The following is a 15,271-nucleotide window of genomic DNA, read 5'->3' as shown; positions in this document are numbered from 1 at the left end:
ATACACAACTATGTACTGGGGGGCTTTGGGAGAAAAAGGAAAAAAAATTTTAAAAATCTTTAAAAAGGAAAATATTCAAATATAAATATTTATAGTCTTCAACTAAAATACCCCTGGCCTGTGAAAGGAAAAATAAAATATAATATGCGTTTTTAAAAGGTTCTGACTTCTCTCTTTTCCGAGAGCATTTTTTTCTTCGGAAAATAAATTGTAACTGGAAAATTCTATTAGCTTTTATAAATGTAGATGCAGAAAAATGATCAGATGGTTTTAAATTTAAAAACTGCTAGGTAGATATTCTTTCTTGTTCCCTGATAATAGGCTCTAAACTTTAATGGTGCGAGTTTTTCTCTTTTCCTTCAGTTGATCAATGTAATTGAGATTTTTCCCATTTATTGGAGTTGTCATCTTGTGGTCATATAATTATGCTAGAGATATTAAATGTGTTTTAGACACAAAATTGTAAATATAATACAGAGGCACTGTGAACTTATTTCCATATCATTAAACTACATTTTACCCATGAGCAAAGTGCATTTTTCATCACTTGCAAGAAATATCTTGCCTTGCAGTAGCACACATATTTAACATTCTTTTAAAAGCCACTCGATTTGACATTGCTATGTGAAATACTTTATTATCAGGGAATAAGGGGACAGCAGATTTGCAAGTATCAATATATAAGACTGACCAATTAGTAAGATTCTAATTCTATTCTAAATGGCCATTCTGCCAATTAACATTTTTTTCAGGGTGCAGGGTGTTATTTTGGAAAAATGTACCGAAGTTAAGATTCTCTCATGGCACTGCTTAAGAAAAGAATGAAGGGGTTGGCCCCGTGGCTGAGTCGTTAAAGTTCACACACTCCACTTCTGCGCCCCAGGGTTTCGCCGGTTCAGATCCTGGGCGCAGACATGGCACTACTCATCAGGCCATGTTCAGGCGGTGTCCCACATAGCACAAGTAGAAGGACCCCCAACTAAAATATATAACTATGTGCTGGGGGGATTTGGGGAGAAAAAGCAGAAGAAGAAAAAAAGGATTGGCAACAGTTGTTAGCTCAGGTGCCAATCTTTAGGAAAAAAAAGAAAAGAAAAGAATGGAAAGCATAAAAAGTTCCTGTATCCAAAAGTAAATTCTAATACAGCAGCTGTTCATATCAGTTATTGTGTTGTAATTAAATTTTCATAATAAATAAAGCTCATATTTTTATTTCAGTGGTATTGAAATGTTTGGAGTTTATCTGCTTAGTAATTATGCAAATCCTAAAATAATTCATCCTTTCCAATGTCCAGAAGTCTCCTCCTGTTGGGCTTCCCTTTCAAACCAGTGCTTGGTGACTGTGTCAGTCAGTGAAGCTTCTCATAGAACAATCTCTGTATGACTAAATGCTAGTAAATTCTTTTACAATATGGGATTTTGATGTTTAAATGGTCATTTTGGTACATGGATTTAGCCTCAAAATAGTCTTATAGGTTATATTTAAGGTGACAGTGGCTTTTTATTATTAAAAATATGTCAATGCTCTTACTAAAATTTAGGGAGAAATAAGAAAATAATAAATTAAGTATTCTAATTTAAAAACAATTCTGACCCAGCCCTGATGGCCTAGTGGTTAAAGTTTGGTGTGTTCCACTTTGGTGGCCCAGGTTCAGTTCCTGGGCGCAGAACCCCACCACTCGTCTGTTAGTAGCCATGCTGTGGCAGCAGCTCACACAGAAGAAAGAGAAGGACCTACAACTATGTACTAGGTCTTTGGGGAGGAAAAAAAAAGAGAGAGGAAGATTGACAACAGATGTTGACTCAGGGCAAATCTTTCCCAACAAAAATAAATAAATAAATACTAACACACCAACCATTTAAAAAAAAAATTCCTCCAGCAGATTAAAGTCTCTTTTATAGTAAGAGTCCAACCGAGCAAACTTCTCAACTAACTATTACTTTATTTTATTTTACTTTTCTATTCTTTTTGCCACACAGCACTTTAGAGATCAGAAGTGCATTTACTAGGCAGGGTGTGTCCACAGATCAGCAAACAATTAGTTCACGTCCCACAGCCACAAAGCTGCAAAGTGATTACTGAGAGAAAAATTCATTCTCTTGAATCCTTCAAGATGATAACGAGTATATATTACCTTTCATTAACTGGGGCAGAAAAGTGGGCAAAGGCATTCTAGAACAATTTTCAACAAGAATCAAAACACCAAGACAGTTAATTAAACTTAAAAAGACACTTGCTTTCCTGAGAATTTTTAGACATTTTACTGAAATTATGTCACCCAGATTATGGGCATCAGTGTTCAGAGCTACTGCTAATTTAATTGAATTCTTGTTCTAAGACAGTCTCTCTGTCAGGGCAGGGGCCAGATCAGAATCGTTATAATCAACACATGTATTCATCACTCTCCTGTGGACGAACCATTCGTAGGCCATTTTAAAAGCTTACAATGGCCTAAAAAGAGTCCTCCTTTACTGTGCTTCAAGGTGAACAGCTCCCCTGTCCCAGCCATTCACCACATCTTCAGGAGGACAGGTGAGAGATGCCACTCAGTGATTAAGCAGGTGGAAAAAGTTGTCTTCATCAAAAATTAAATGTAATGTGTAGAAAGCTCTCCTTTTCTGTTAAAAGTTCCTGAGACCAGCTCTTGTAAACCCACCAAGTATCCATTTAGTCTTTTACCGTTAAAGAGAAAGGAACTTATTTTTTTAAGCAAATGATGTCCACTCAGTGCTCATTCCCCACGAGTCTGTTTTATGCCCCTTGTATTTTTTCCTTTTTGTCTCGAAGAGTAGGTATGAAGGTTTCACATAATTCATCCATGAGCCCAGCCAAGGTCCAGAGGAAGATTTGTGCCCTCTCATCTCCTCTCACACAGGCTTTTGTCTTTCTTTTTTCTTTCTGGATAACGTACTTCACTAACAATGGCACTGATTGACAAGCGGGGCAATATAAAGAACGACTTTGATCAAAATGTTTGAGTCGGTTGTTCTGTGAAAAAATAATTTGTGACAACATTTTTAGCTAATGAAATGAATGTTGTAAAGATCCAGATAGAAATGGCTACTGCTGGTGTGCCCATAAATGTTTTTTAGGACCCAATGTGAAAACCTAAGCTATGTTTGAATCCTTAGGCCCCTATTTGAGGACAGATAAAATGGTCTCTCTGCTGATGTAGCATCAAATGTTATTGTATGTTTTTGGCTTTTTCCAGTTGGAACAACTTGATGCTTCAGAATATATTCTGACATATAGTCTTGAAACTACAGACTAAGTCTCTAGCCATCCTAAGACTTAGAAGATAAAACACTGGACAATCAAATGCTGATTCCCAAACAGAAATCAAACTATCAGACTGCTCTTAATCACCTTTTAAAAAATATAGTTTGATTGTATATTGAATTTTTAAGGTTTAAAATCATCTTTTACTTTAGTAGAAGAGCCACATAATTATTTTATTGTTGTTCACCTTTATTTCACATTATCCTAGACAAATCATGACTTTTATGGAAATATAGTAGGTATAATGACTGTCCAACAATCAGATGGTGTGTCTGGTGTCAATAATATTGCCTCCAGAGTTAAATTCTACTTATTTCTATTTTTCAAATGTCTTTCTATGTTAAAAAGCATTCTTAGTTCTCAGTGATGTTCACCACAATTTCAATGCAATGCAGACTCCCGGTTGCAGCATCATTTGCACATTTCGGTCCCATCTGTCGGCCATTAGTCTCTTCTCGGAAGTCACACTCCTTCCTCTGCAGTTCTATAGTCGTGTATATTCAGTTACAGCAATTAATCCTCTCTACCTTGTATTATTGTTTGTCTCCCTCCACTGTGAACTCTTCAAGCATAGGAACGATCTTACCTGTCTTTATTTTCCCTGGCACCTCTTGTAGTTCAAGGCACAGAATAAGTGTTCAGTAAAATATTTCTAACTGAATTTCCTACCCAAGGAATCGGTGCATTAAATTCAGTCTTTCTAGGTTCTAGCTGTGTCTTCCCCAGCAAGCTCTTCCAACCATCCTTTGTTAAAAGAACATCTGAAAACATCAGCTCACACATGGGGTCAGTAGCAGAGGTGTCATGGTTATGATATAGGATTTGAGGCCAGGCAGCCTGCAACAAATTCCAGCTGGTCCACTTATTAAATAACTGAAGAATACCCTCTCTGGGCCTTTGGTCCCTCATGAGTGTGGTGGTCTCACCTGGTTATTGTGAGGATTAAATAGGGCACTGCGCTTGGTATACAAGGTGGGACCAATAAGTATTAGATATTGTTAAGAGAACTTAAGACCACAATTACCAAAAGCTGGCACTGAGCAGTTGAAATGACTGATCTGTGTTCAGTTACCTGCTGGTCAGGTATAGCCCAGCTCAAATTGGTTGTGCTAAGTGTAGTTTCCTGGAGAAATAGATTTAAAATGTGAAAGGTCTATTTGCTACTTTTTATAATTGATACTCAGATGTATTTTATGCCATCATCACACGGGGTCATAATCATGCAGGATTATGATCTTTTTCAATTCTTTATACCATAATTATCTAATTTCCACATATATTCGGTAGATGTTAAACCTGTAAATGATAGATAATTCAAATTCTTGACATCAGTGCTTTAAAATTAGTCTCTGTTAAAACTTAATTGTTGGTTGAGTGGGTCTGTGTTAGTGGACGTTGAAAGATCAAAAAAACCAAAGATGTTTGTCCAAATTAAAATTATAACATGTAGCTCATATATTCTGAATGAACATGTGTGCTTCTTATTAATAATTTTATTATCACCAAGTTACAGGATAGAGTTTTAATTATGACCTTTATATCAGTAAAAGCCATGTATTCGGGATTAAAAACCTATTGCTTTAACTAGTCTAGTTAAAGACTATGGCTTGATACATTCTGGGCTCCAACTTTTATAAAAACCAGAGAACACTTCTAATAACACTTTTCTAATTTCATGGTTCAATGCACAGTCAGTAAAGATTTAAATAATTCAGAAAGAAAGCCTATTCTCTTTCTTTATTAGAAGTTTGAGTCAGGCAAATTCTTTGACATTTAATAGGTTTTTAACCCTTTTAATAACTTTTTATAATGAAATTTATTGGCAATTGTTTTAAAGAAAGGGTTATTATATTAATATGAATAGGAGTCAGTAGTTTTTATGATTAGTTTTGAGACCTTGACCTTATGTGACTCAAAGTGTATAAAAGCATAAATGAGTGAGTAATGTTAATATTAACTAAATTAGGTATACTCAGAAATATAGAGACTGTGTATAACTACATTCATCCAATTATCTAACATGCTGTAAAATTTTGGCACACAAATATTTGAATTTTTTAATTGTTTTAAAGGAGCTTAAGGTCACTTACAGAGTCAGACACTTTAAAGGAACCGAAAGACATTGTAATTTTCCTAGACTGATTTTACCAAATTATTAATACTATACTCAATAGGAAAGGATTTCTGGCCTTTTCCTATCTTATTCCTTCATGCTATTTTAATGTTTTATAATATATTATTAAAAGGATTATTGGAAGATTTCCATAAGAAAATACTAATTTAAAATGGTACTTTTCTCCAAGTCCCCAATAATTTGGGAGCATACCAATATTCTGTGTAGGGAAGTTATCTGGCCCAAGCAGAATATAAGGTTTTAATTTTACTTCTTGAGATGTACTTTTAAGTGAATGTCATGTGTATCTAATGATTTAAGAGCTTCTAAATGAACTCAAATGTCACTTTTCTGAACTGATGTTAAGAAGTCAATATTCCACTTGACATCTCGATTTTTACTAGCATCCCATTAACATTCCAGTGGAAAGTATGAAATTCAGTTAAATTTTCACGTTTAAATATAGTATAAAGAGCCCTTTCAGCTGACTTGTGACGCTATAAATATACAGAGCTAGTTCTGGTAGGCAAGCCACGACTCCCGTAGGGCATATCTCGTAGCATTTCCCCATTTTCTTATCATCAATTCTTCCAATCTATTCTTTTTGTTTCAATGCACACAATCTTTTGAAAGTGTTCTGAAAATAAGGCATGTTATTCGGTCCCTTCTCTGGGCACATCAAAACAGAGATGTGAACAGACATCAGCATGTTGGAATACACTTAATATGAGCTGATAGCCCCGTGAACAAAGCCCTGCTTACACTTTGTAGTGCAGATGCAAAAGGCATGACTTCATTGACTGTAATCACAGGTAACCCAGAGCTGACTCACAGACTCCTTACCAGAGATGTAGTTTTGTAGGAAATGCTAATTCAGATGTTTTGAGAACCAGAGGGTAGACCAGATGGTCCCTCAAACCTTTTTAGATAAGACAGAGCTTTTAGTCATGAGTCCTCGTGTCTTGCCATTAATTGGAATTATGAGAGATGCTCCTCGTCAGTTAAGAGTCGATCTTGCCTGTTGTACATTTGCATGTTTTCTTTATTCGGGCTGGGCAGAGGCGCCCTTTCAAGGGCACGAGGAAACTCAGTGTCAAGCTTGGTAATACTGATGTTGATAGTTAATAACAGCAGGAGACAAATGGTGTCAGCATGAAGCAATCAGAGAAGTGGGGGGGGGGCCTCAATTTGAGTAAAAAAACATCCTTCCTACTGTGTGGTTAAAAGGCGTCACTATACCCCATAACCTTCTGGCCATCACCGTGATCCAAAGGAGGGATTATCTGTACAGAGTTTATGGGAGAGAACCGTATACTCTGAACTGGAATACCTTTTTATGCATCAAACTTTTTTGAACTTTGTATCCACCAGTTACCCTATTAGCCTTGATCAAGGACCTATTAAAATCCGGGTTATAAGTTCAATCTTTATCTGGGCTATTTACTTTTGTCACAGTGAAACCTGCGCTCTGTGATGTAAGCTGCCCAGCTCATCCCAGGGAAGGTCTGCACAGATACAAGCTTTTGGCTACCAGAATGCTTGGTCACAATTATGTCAGTGGCTCCCCGAGAACTCGAGCCAGTCAGGGAAAGTGACTCAGGGATGATAACAAAAGATGAACATCCTCATCTTCCAGAAAAGGTCGTGTATGTGAGCAAGAACCACACAAGTAAGTTTACATTTGACAAAACATCGTCATAGTCTTTATCCTAGTTAATCCTCGCAATGGCACTTTACAGCAAGCATTTAAGATCAGCACATTTTTCTCATATTTGTCTCTTTAAAACTTATCATTATCAAACAAACTACATCAAATACTTACTCATCGTATCGTCTGTTTCACATCAGGGCAGGGATTTCTGTGTGCTTGCTCACTGTCGTTTCCATGGTACCTAGACCAGCGCCTGGCACAGAGTAGGACTCAATAAAAATAGTTATTGTTGGAAAACTGTTATCCCTATTTTACAGAGGTGGAAAATGAGGGTCAAATTATTTAAAAAGAAGACAACTCATTTGAATCAGAGCCACCTTGAGGATGTCATAAGCACAGTTCCCTCCACTATAGCACACTCCCTTTCATCTAGAGAAAGGAAGAAACAAGTCAAATAAAATGGCATAAAATTACTTTTTTGACTTTTTATAAAAATGAATCCAGATGCATACACTATGGCAGCTAAGATGCTTCCTTCTGGATCTAAGGGTTGTGACAGAAATAGAAGTCGAGTTCTATCAAGAAGGGCAGGACATGGCAAGGACACTGAGGACATTGAGAGGCTGGGGGTCCTCCCTCCTTCTGAGGCTTTCTGCTCTTCAGCATCTGATCTTTGGTTCACCCCGGGAGAGTATACAGAAATTTAATTAATGAAATTAAAAATTGGTGAAATTATCTTTAGCCAGTGTGATTTTTAGCCATGACTTTTAAAATTTTCAACAATATTTTCCTCTAACACATCAAATCTCTTTAGTAATAAGGGTCCCCTTCATGACAGAGGCCACGTTTGAGGGAGGAGGATGGTTAGGCATTATGGGGGTTCATGTGGGCATGAACGTTGGTTTTTACGGGTGACTTTGATCTTCTCCAAGGACGGTAGTTCTAGAGACTGCTGTCTGTCCATTTGGCTAATGTCTAATGAATTGTGCTCCAGAGTTCCTGCATTGTGATAATTAGTTTTATAATGACTATCCTAACTAAACTACAAATATTCCATTTTAGTGTATTGTAAAGAAATCTGAACCTTATTTGTTCATATTGTCTTTTGGAAGGAAAATAGATTCCAAATGTTGAATTCAAAAACAATTTTGTGTTTGGAACTTTAGAGTTGAAATCAAGTTATTCTCACCAAATTCTGAGGATAAAAATACGTTTTCATGAAAATCTTCACCCTTTCTTTTGAAACCCATTTTACCTAATCTTTAAAAGTATAACATTGTGCTATGCATATGCATTTTCCAGGTTTCCCGTCTTTTAACATTAATTATCAGTATTCAAAATCAGATATCTAATAGCAAAAATGTTAAAGTTTATTTGAAGTACACATTTTTAAATAATAAATAGATCACACAAGGAGATCACATAGAAACAATTTATTTAATTTGTTTGGACAGCAAATAATTTAGCTCTCTCTTGGAAACGCATTTAGGAAAATAATAAATAAAATTTGATTATTAAATTTGCCCACGCATTTGTTCTGGTGTATACATTTACATATTAATTGAATCCCTGGCAAAAATATGTAATCAAATTGGGGACTTAAGTAATATCAACATTTACATTCTTCTCATAGCCTCGTGGAGTGTGCTATTCCTAAGAAAAATGGAACTGCTTAGCCGTCCTGGCCTGATTAATCATGCAAGGCTGGATGGACTTCCAAGAGCCAGGCTCAGAAGTTTTTGTCTAGATGCTAAGGATGGTAAGTGTTTGATAGTGTGGATAAAAGGGACTGAGAGTAAGCACTTGTCACAGCCTCAGCCAGCAGGGTCTCCTCATAGCCCTGGGGAAATCACTCAACAGCAAAGGGTGTCAAATGCTGACAGACAGGGGTAAATGGAAGGGCTTCAGAGATTCCTCACGTTCTCTTGTTCCTGCTGGAACTGGCAGACTTCCAGGCCTCGCCTGCAAAGACCACAGAAAGCAGCAGCTGGTGAGCCACATTAGCGAAGAAGGCCTCGGGGCTCCCCGTGTTCCAGGCTCTGTTCACCAACTGCTGTTCACTCAAACAGCTGGATCAGAGCGCAGAGAGCCAAGACGTCGTTAGGGTTTTATGTGTACAACTGTTTTGATATGGATTGTCTGCTAGAGGCAGAGAAAATGATAGCTTTCAAGGCTAGCATGTTGGACTGGGAAGGATCGGATTTTGAAAGAGGAACACAGACTCTGGAAGGATTGTGAAACACAAACAGCTTTTAACACTGAAACACAGCTCTTCATTTGTCCTGGTGCCATTCGAGTGCTCAATTTTAACACCATTTAGTCACTAATACAACTAATGTTGTTCTAAGGATTTTTCTTTTAAGGGGATATTACAGTTATGCCAAAATGTTACTCATTTTTTAAAATAATAATTTGAGATGACCGACCTGGATTTTTTTTCTTTTCCTTTTCAAAGAAGATCCAAGGAAAATAAAGTGCAAACACGTGCTGAAATATGTGTGGAATAGTGTGCCTGAGGTTTGCTACTTGAGTGCTGTCCTCAATCTGAAGGACACACACTATAGGCAATTGGGCAAAGGGAGTGAGGAGCGTGGTATTGGCGTCAAGGCATGGATTACATAAGGCAGGTCACAAGGGAGAATATATGGCACCTGCTTTGTTTCTTAATTGACCTTACCTGAGCTTTTGCTTTCCATTAATTGGAAAAAGGTTTTGAAGGAACTCAGTTGAAATCTTCTCTTCATCATTGTAATCCTCCTCCATGATTTTAATTGACAGTTTTGGGCTCCCATAATTAGAACAATATTAGTCCTCAATGGCAATCTGCAACATTTAAGGAAATTGTTCTGATTTTCAAAAAAGTGAAATTAAGCATCCATTTTCAATGGATTGAGTTTGAATCATTCAAAGCTAAAATGCCAACAACATGCAGGACTTTAAGCCAAGAAAAAATGAAGTTCACTGAGCTTAAAGTGAACAAAGTGAGACTACACACCTTAGAAAGTACCTTTGAGGGGCTGGCCCCATGGCCAAGTGGTTAAGTTCGTGTACTCTGCTTCAGTGGCCCAGGGTTTCACCAGTTCAGATCCTGGGCACAGACATGGCACCGTTCATCTGGCCACGCCAAGGTGGCGTCCCACATGGCGTGACCAGAAGGATCTTCAACTAGAATTACAACTATGTGTGGGGGGTTTTAGGGAGAAGAAGAAGAAGGGAAAAAAAGATTGGCAACAGATGTTAGCTCAGGTGCCAACCTTTAAGAAAAAAAAGTACCTTTGAGACATTTGAGTCCTGAGAATTTGGCAAATGTAATTCCCAAAAGATCACGGATTTGTAATACTATTTATGTGAAGCCAGCATCATCAGTCCTAATGTACTAAATGCCTCTCAGTATAATTCAGGAAATATGTATTTAGTAGCTACTATGTGCCAAGATCTGTGCTAGATACTAGGGTTACAGTGGTAAACAAAATCGATTATATCCCTGCTTTTTTGAATTTATAATCTATTAAGGTGTGTCTGTTAAGATAAAGTTCAGCTGCATATAACAAAGTGACAGCGACCCTAAAAAAGATAGACATGTGGACGTTCCTTCCTTTTCACATTAAAGACTCTCACAGTAAGTAGATTGTCCAGGGTCTGGTGGCTCCATGGTAAGGACATGACAAGGAACTGAAGGAAGGACACTTCAGCTCCTTCTTTCTTGTGCCTCCAACATCCTAAGGGTGCTGCCTCTTGCTCCAAGACATTTTCCTTAGCTCTAATCATCACACACACATTTTCGCCAGCAGAAAAGAGCAAAGGAGGGTGAGCCCTTCCCTTTAAGGAGATTTCCTAGGAGTACCACACAGCACTTTCGTTTACATTCCACTAGCCAAAACATGGTCACATGGCCATACATAGCTGCAAAGGAAGCAAGAAAATTGCCTCTGTTAGGTAGCTTCTTGGCTGGACAGTTAAATACGAGAGGCCTGTCCCCCAGGACAAAAGTGTAATGAGTCTCCAAGGGTGCAGGTTGAGGATTCTGCCACAAGGGGAAATAGACGTTATTCAAATTTTCTTTTCACCTTGTGACTATTGTTAGATGTCATAGGAAAAAAGAAAACTCATCAAACTGGTTAAAGTCAGTTAATATTTGTAATATTCATTTCTTCACTTATATACTGACTCAGCCAATATTTTTTGAATGCTTGGAATACCTAGTTTAACTAAAAGAGATCTCAGGAGGGATTGAAAAATGCATTAGTCATTTACTAATCAAGATTACTGTCTAGAAGAGAAGTACACATTAGACTAAGGAATTTAAAATTGTTGTCCCATAAAGAAAGTACAAAGTGCTTTGGCAGTTCCGAATAAGAAGGTTCTGGAAGCTTAACAGATGAGCTGACTTTTGAACTTGACCCTAATGTATTTAGAATTTGGATATGTGAATATGGAAATGACATCATGGAATTGTAAGGAGAATACAAGTATGTAAAATAAGCATATTTCATTTCTACATTAATCTTTGTTGGTAGAGAGATCTGAGATCATTTAACTGCTTCCATTCTTGATAAACTTGTGCAAAACAGCCATTCCTCCAGGGCTGCCTCAAAGGGAATTACAAGGCTCCCTATGTAAAAGTCCTGTGCAAACGACAAATCACTGAGCAAAGAATGGTTGTTTTAACTGTTCTTTAAAATTTCAGACAGCAAATGCTCAGAAAATGAACACTGAAAGAGCAGCATAAACAAAGACACATGTTGGAGGGAGAGAGACGTAGGTAAAGACCAGCAATTATCTGGGTTTGCCTGAACAATGAAGTGTGTGAAGGACAGTTATGGGGAATAAGGTTTATGTGGAACTCTTAATGGCATGCTGAAGAGCTCGGGTTTAATTTGGTGGGCAGATATCATCGGGAAGTTTTTGAGTCTGTGGCTCATGAAGATTAATTTTGCAGTTCTCTTCAGGGGGGATGTGAAAAGATTCTTTTTTGCTGTTGCAAGTGAAGAGGTAATGAAGGCCTGAAATACAGGAGTGGATGTGGGAATGAAAGGAGGGGAGGTGGAAGGGGTATTGTGGAGCAGACTCAATGGAACTCACGGCAGTTTGATAGAAAAGGAAAGAATCAAAAATTACTAGAACATTTTGAGTAGAGGTGACAGGGTGAATGAACATGTCATCAACAGAAATGGGACACATAAGGCAAAATAGGTTTCAGAAAGAGAACTTTCTTCATGTTTCTAGCAGAGGTGATGCCCGGGTGGTGAGTCTGGCAAGCAGCTGCTGAGTTAGATCTGGGGTTTGGGTCAAAACTGTACATTTTAACTTAGAACATTCCCGATTAACAAAACTGTGATAAATCTTAGCAGGGTGGAAGAAACGTGACTCAGAAACAGAATGTTAGGGAACCACTTAGGGATGGGAAATTGTAGGAAAAAGAGAAGTCATGAAGGAGTAGAGAAGAATCAGAGAAAACACCAGTTGTTGTTAAGCATGACTTAAGTGAATTATTCAGACTAGGTTAAAAATACTGAGATTAACAGGAAATAGTATTTTGCAAGGTGAGGTTTTGTGTTCGACATTAAGACCTGTAGTCAATCAATATCCTTCTAGAAGGAAACCAGCAATCAAAACATTTGCTCACTTTCATGAGCTAAGTAATTATTCCTATTTTTCAGTAATCAGACTCCATCCAGTTTAATTTTCCCCATATTACACACAAGGCAGCGATTAATACTGAATTGCCTCCTATGAAAGCAAGGTAAAATGAAAATACTCCTCCTGATTCAGAAATGTCACCATGGGTGTTAAGATCTGACGATTTCTAAGTGCACTGAGGGCTAAAGATATGAGTATGCTCTCTAATTTGTGCTTGCCACCCTCCGCACAGGGAAAATTGTTCTCTGATTCGGTGTTAAAGCTGCTGTCTGCCTGGCCTAACACCATTGGTGACACAATATTTTGAACTAATAATGAGCATGTTGAAAGAGAGGTACCCTGTTGAGTACTTCATTATCCCTACCGAAATTGATTCTTTACTCCTCTTTAGCCATGCCTCCCTCCTTCTACTAAAGGTACAAAGGTGGGAATACAAATTTTAGCACTCAGAGATCTATCCCCAACACTAATTAACATGGGAAAACAATCAAAAAGATTACAAAATGGTGGGAGAGAGGAGCTATAAAGTGAGATAGCTTTAGGCCTTTGAAGACCCTTGGGTGTAGTCATAAATCTAGAAACTCTGTATATAAGTGAATTTAGAAATCATCATCTGCAATATCATGTTAAAACTGTGATATTTCTAAAAGAATAACAAGGGAAGTGGGCCCCAAACAGATAGGTTACAAACTGTTCGTGCTTTGCAACTTGGGATTTACGTGAAGGAGAAATAAAGATATCAATAGATAAATACTTTTGGAAAGATAGTTTATTCAAGTATGATTTTGCTAGTAAACATTTCTAACTTACAGAGCTATAACAGTGTGTCTTCCTACAAACATACGTGTTTGAACATGTGCGTGAGCGCTTTCTTTGGTGCAGGGTTGGGAGAGAGGGCTGCCCTGTGTAGGACAGTGCCCATTATGGGCATTCATATCTCTTTGCCCACAGTGAGAGAGCTGTTCCAAATGATAAGTCTAAGAACAAACACAGTAGGACTTCAGGACGTTACAGCAGAAGACTGAAAAGAGACATAGTATTTACTGCATCTTCTGTGTATTTTCAAACGTTGGTTCTGGTTTTTATGTCAATGCACAACTTTAAGGATATCTGTGAAGGCTAATATTATTTCAGAAGGAAGATCAGATTATAGAAGTTATGTGAACACCTAAGAAGGAACAAAAACTATTTTAGTAAATGTGAGTGGAGGCAACATGAACGGACTAGATAAAAACAATTGATTTGGGTAGATGACGTTTGACAAGGTGTTTTCGATTATCTTTAATTAACTATAACTCTCTCTACAAGATATATAAAATATTGAATCAGCTGCTTAATACAATAGGAAGTATACAAGACAGGAGCTGAGAGATGCAGATTTTAACTCCAACTCTGTGGTTTGGGAAAGTCATTTAACCTCTCTGGGCTTTATTCATTCATTTATTCATTTATATTGATTTATATATGTATTCAACAAATTTGTACTGTAGCCCGCCCCTGAGTTACCTCTTCTGTAGACTAACAAAGTGTCGCTAAGGGCCTTTGCAGCTCTAACATGTTTCATTGAATAGTAGTAACTCCTTAATGAGGAATTTCATTAAAAGGAGAAGTACGAGCTACTTTTGAAGGATTGGAGGAATGCAGGTTAAATTATGGGAAGAAAACGTTGATTCAGACCACGAAAGCAGCAGGTAGAAAACCGTGGGGCCAACCTAAGCCTTCACCAAGAAGAGCCAGAGTCTAGGATACATAGAGCTGAGCCTGAAGATGAAGCTGCAGCAGGAGGCCGGGAGGTCTACAGGGGTGATATTGACTAATAAGAGACCTCCTGGTGGAGACGGTCAACCTAATACAGAGAACACAGGTAGACCCCCCCTTCAGTTTCAACTAGATCTGACCAGGTTGGTAGAATGGCTAGAGAGCATTGGTGGAAAATGATTTTATTACTGAAAGAAAAAAAAAAAAACCTATGACTAAGTTACTTAATTGACCTTCACAGTTATTTCCATGTTATGATAACATTTGCCGACAGGTAATTACTAGGTATTCTGACATCATGTGGGATTTTTTTTGAATGAAACAGAGAAAGACAACATTATGAACTTTATTTTTCAGTTCCGAAATGTAACTAACCATATATCCCTTCACTGTGCTTCTTTTTTCCTTTTTTCCCTTTGTTCCGTCTTGTTTTATAAAGCCTCTACCTGCATGAACTCCTCAAACTGCTCAGAGTGAAAAAACTGAGCTGCTTCTATAAGCACCACAAAATATTCCCCATTATTTTAAGTTTGAAACTGCCAGGGAAACATTAAGTGAAATCCACCATACTCCTCTTATACAACACATTTGACCTCTAGATACGTTAAGAGCTTCATCCTCCAATGCTTTTAATTCTAATCCTTGCAGAGACGAAATTCATTGCTTGAATTACAAGAGTGAGTCTCATTAAGGCTAAAAAGCAGTGACCCAGATAGCATAATGGATTAATATGGTGACCTTGCAACTTTAGAGCTTTACTTTCAAATCTGACTGTGCAGACAAATCATTTCAGTAGTCAATTAATCAATTGGTTAACACTAGCCTGTAA

At 37.6% G+C, this 15,271-nt stretch overlaps 1 protein-coding gene across 1 annotated transcript in view; it reads left to right on the top strand.

The window, feature by feature from the left end:
* Positions 1 to 15,271, top strand: part of TOX (thymocyte selection associated high mobility group box) — a 291,354-nt gene that overhangs the window by 230,735 nt on the left and 45,348 nt on the right. The window lies entirely within an intron of this gene.

Source organism: Equus quagga, chromosome 16 (genome assembly GCF_021613505.1).
Source record: "Equus quagga isolate Etosha38 chromosome 16, UCLA_HA_Equagga_1.0, whole genome shotgun sequence".
Taxonomy (NCBI): Eukaryota; Metazoa; Chordata; class Mammalia; order Perissodactyla; family Equidae; genus Equus; species Equus quagga.
Note: the sequence above shows the minus strand (reverse complement) of the source record. Positions and strands in the feature narration are given on the sequence as shown.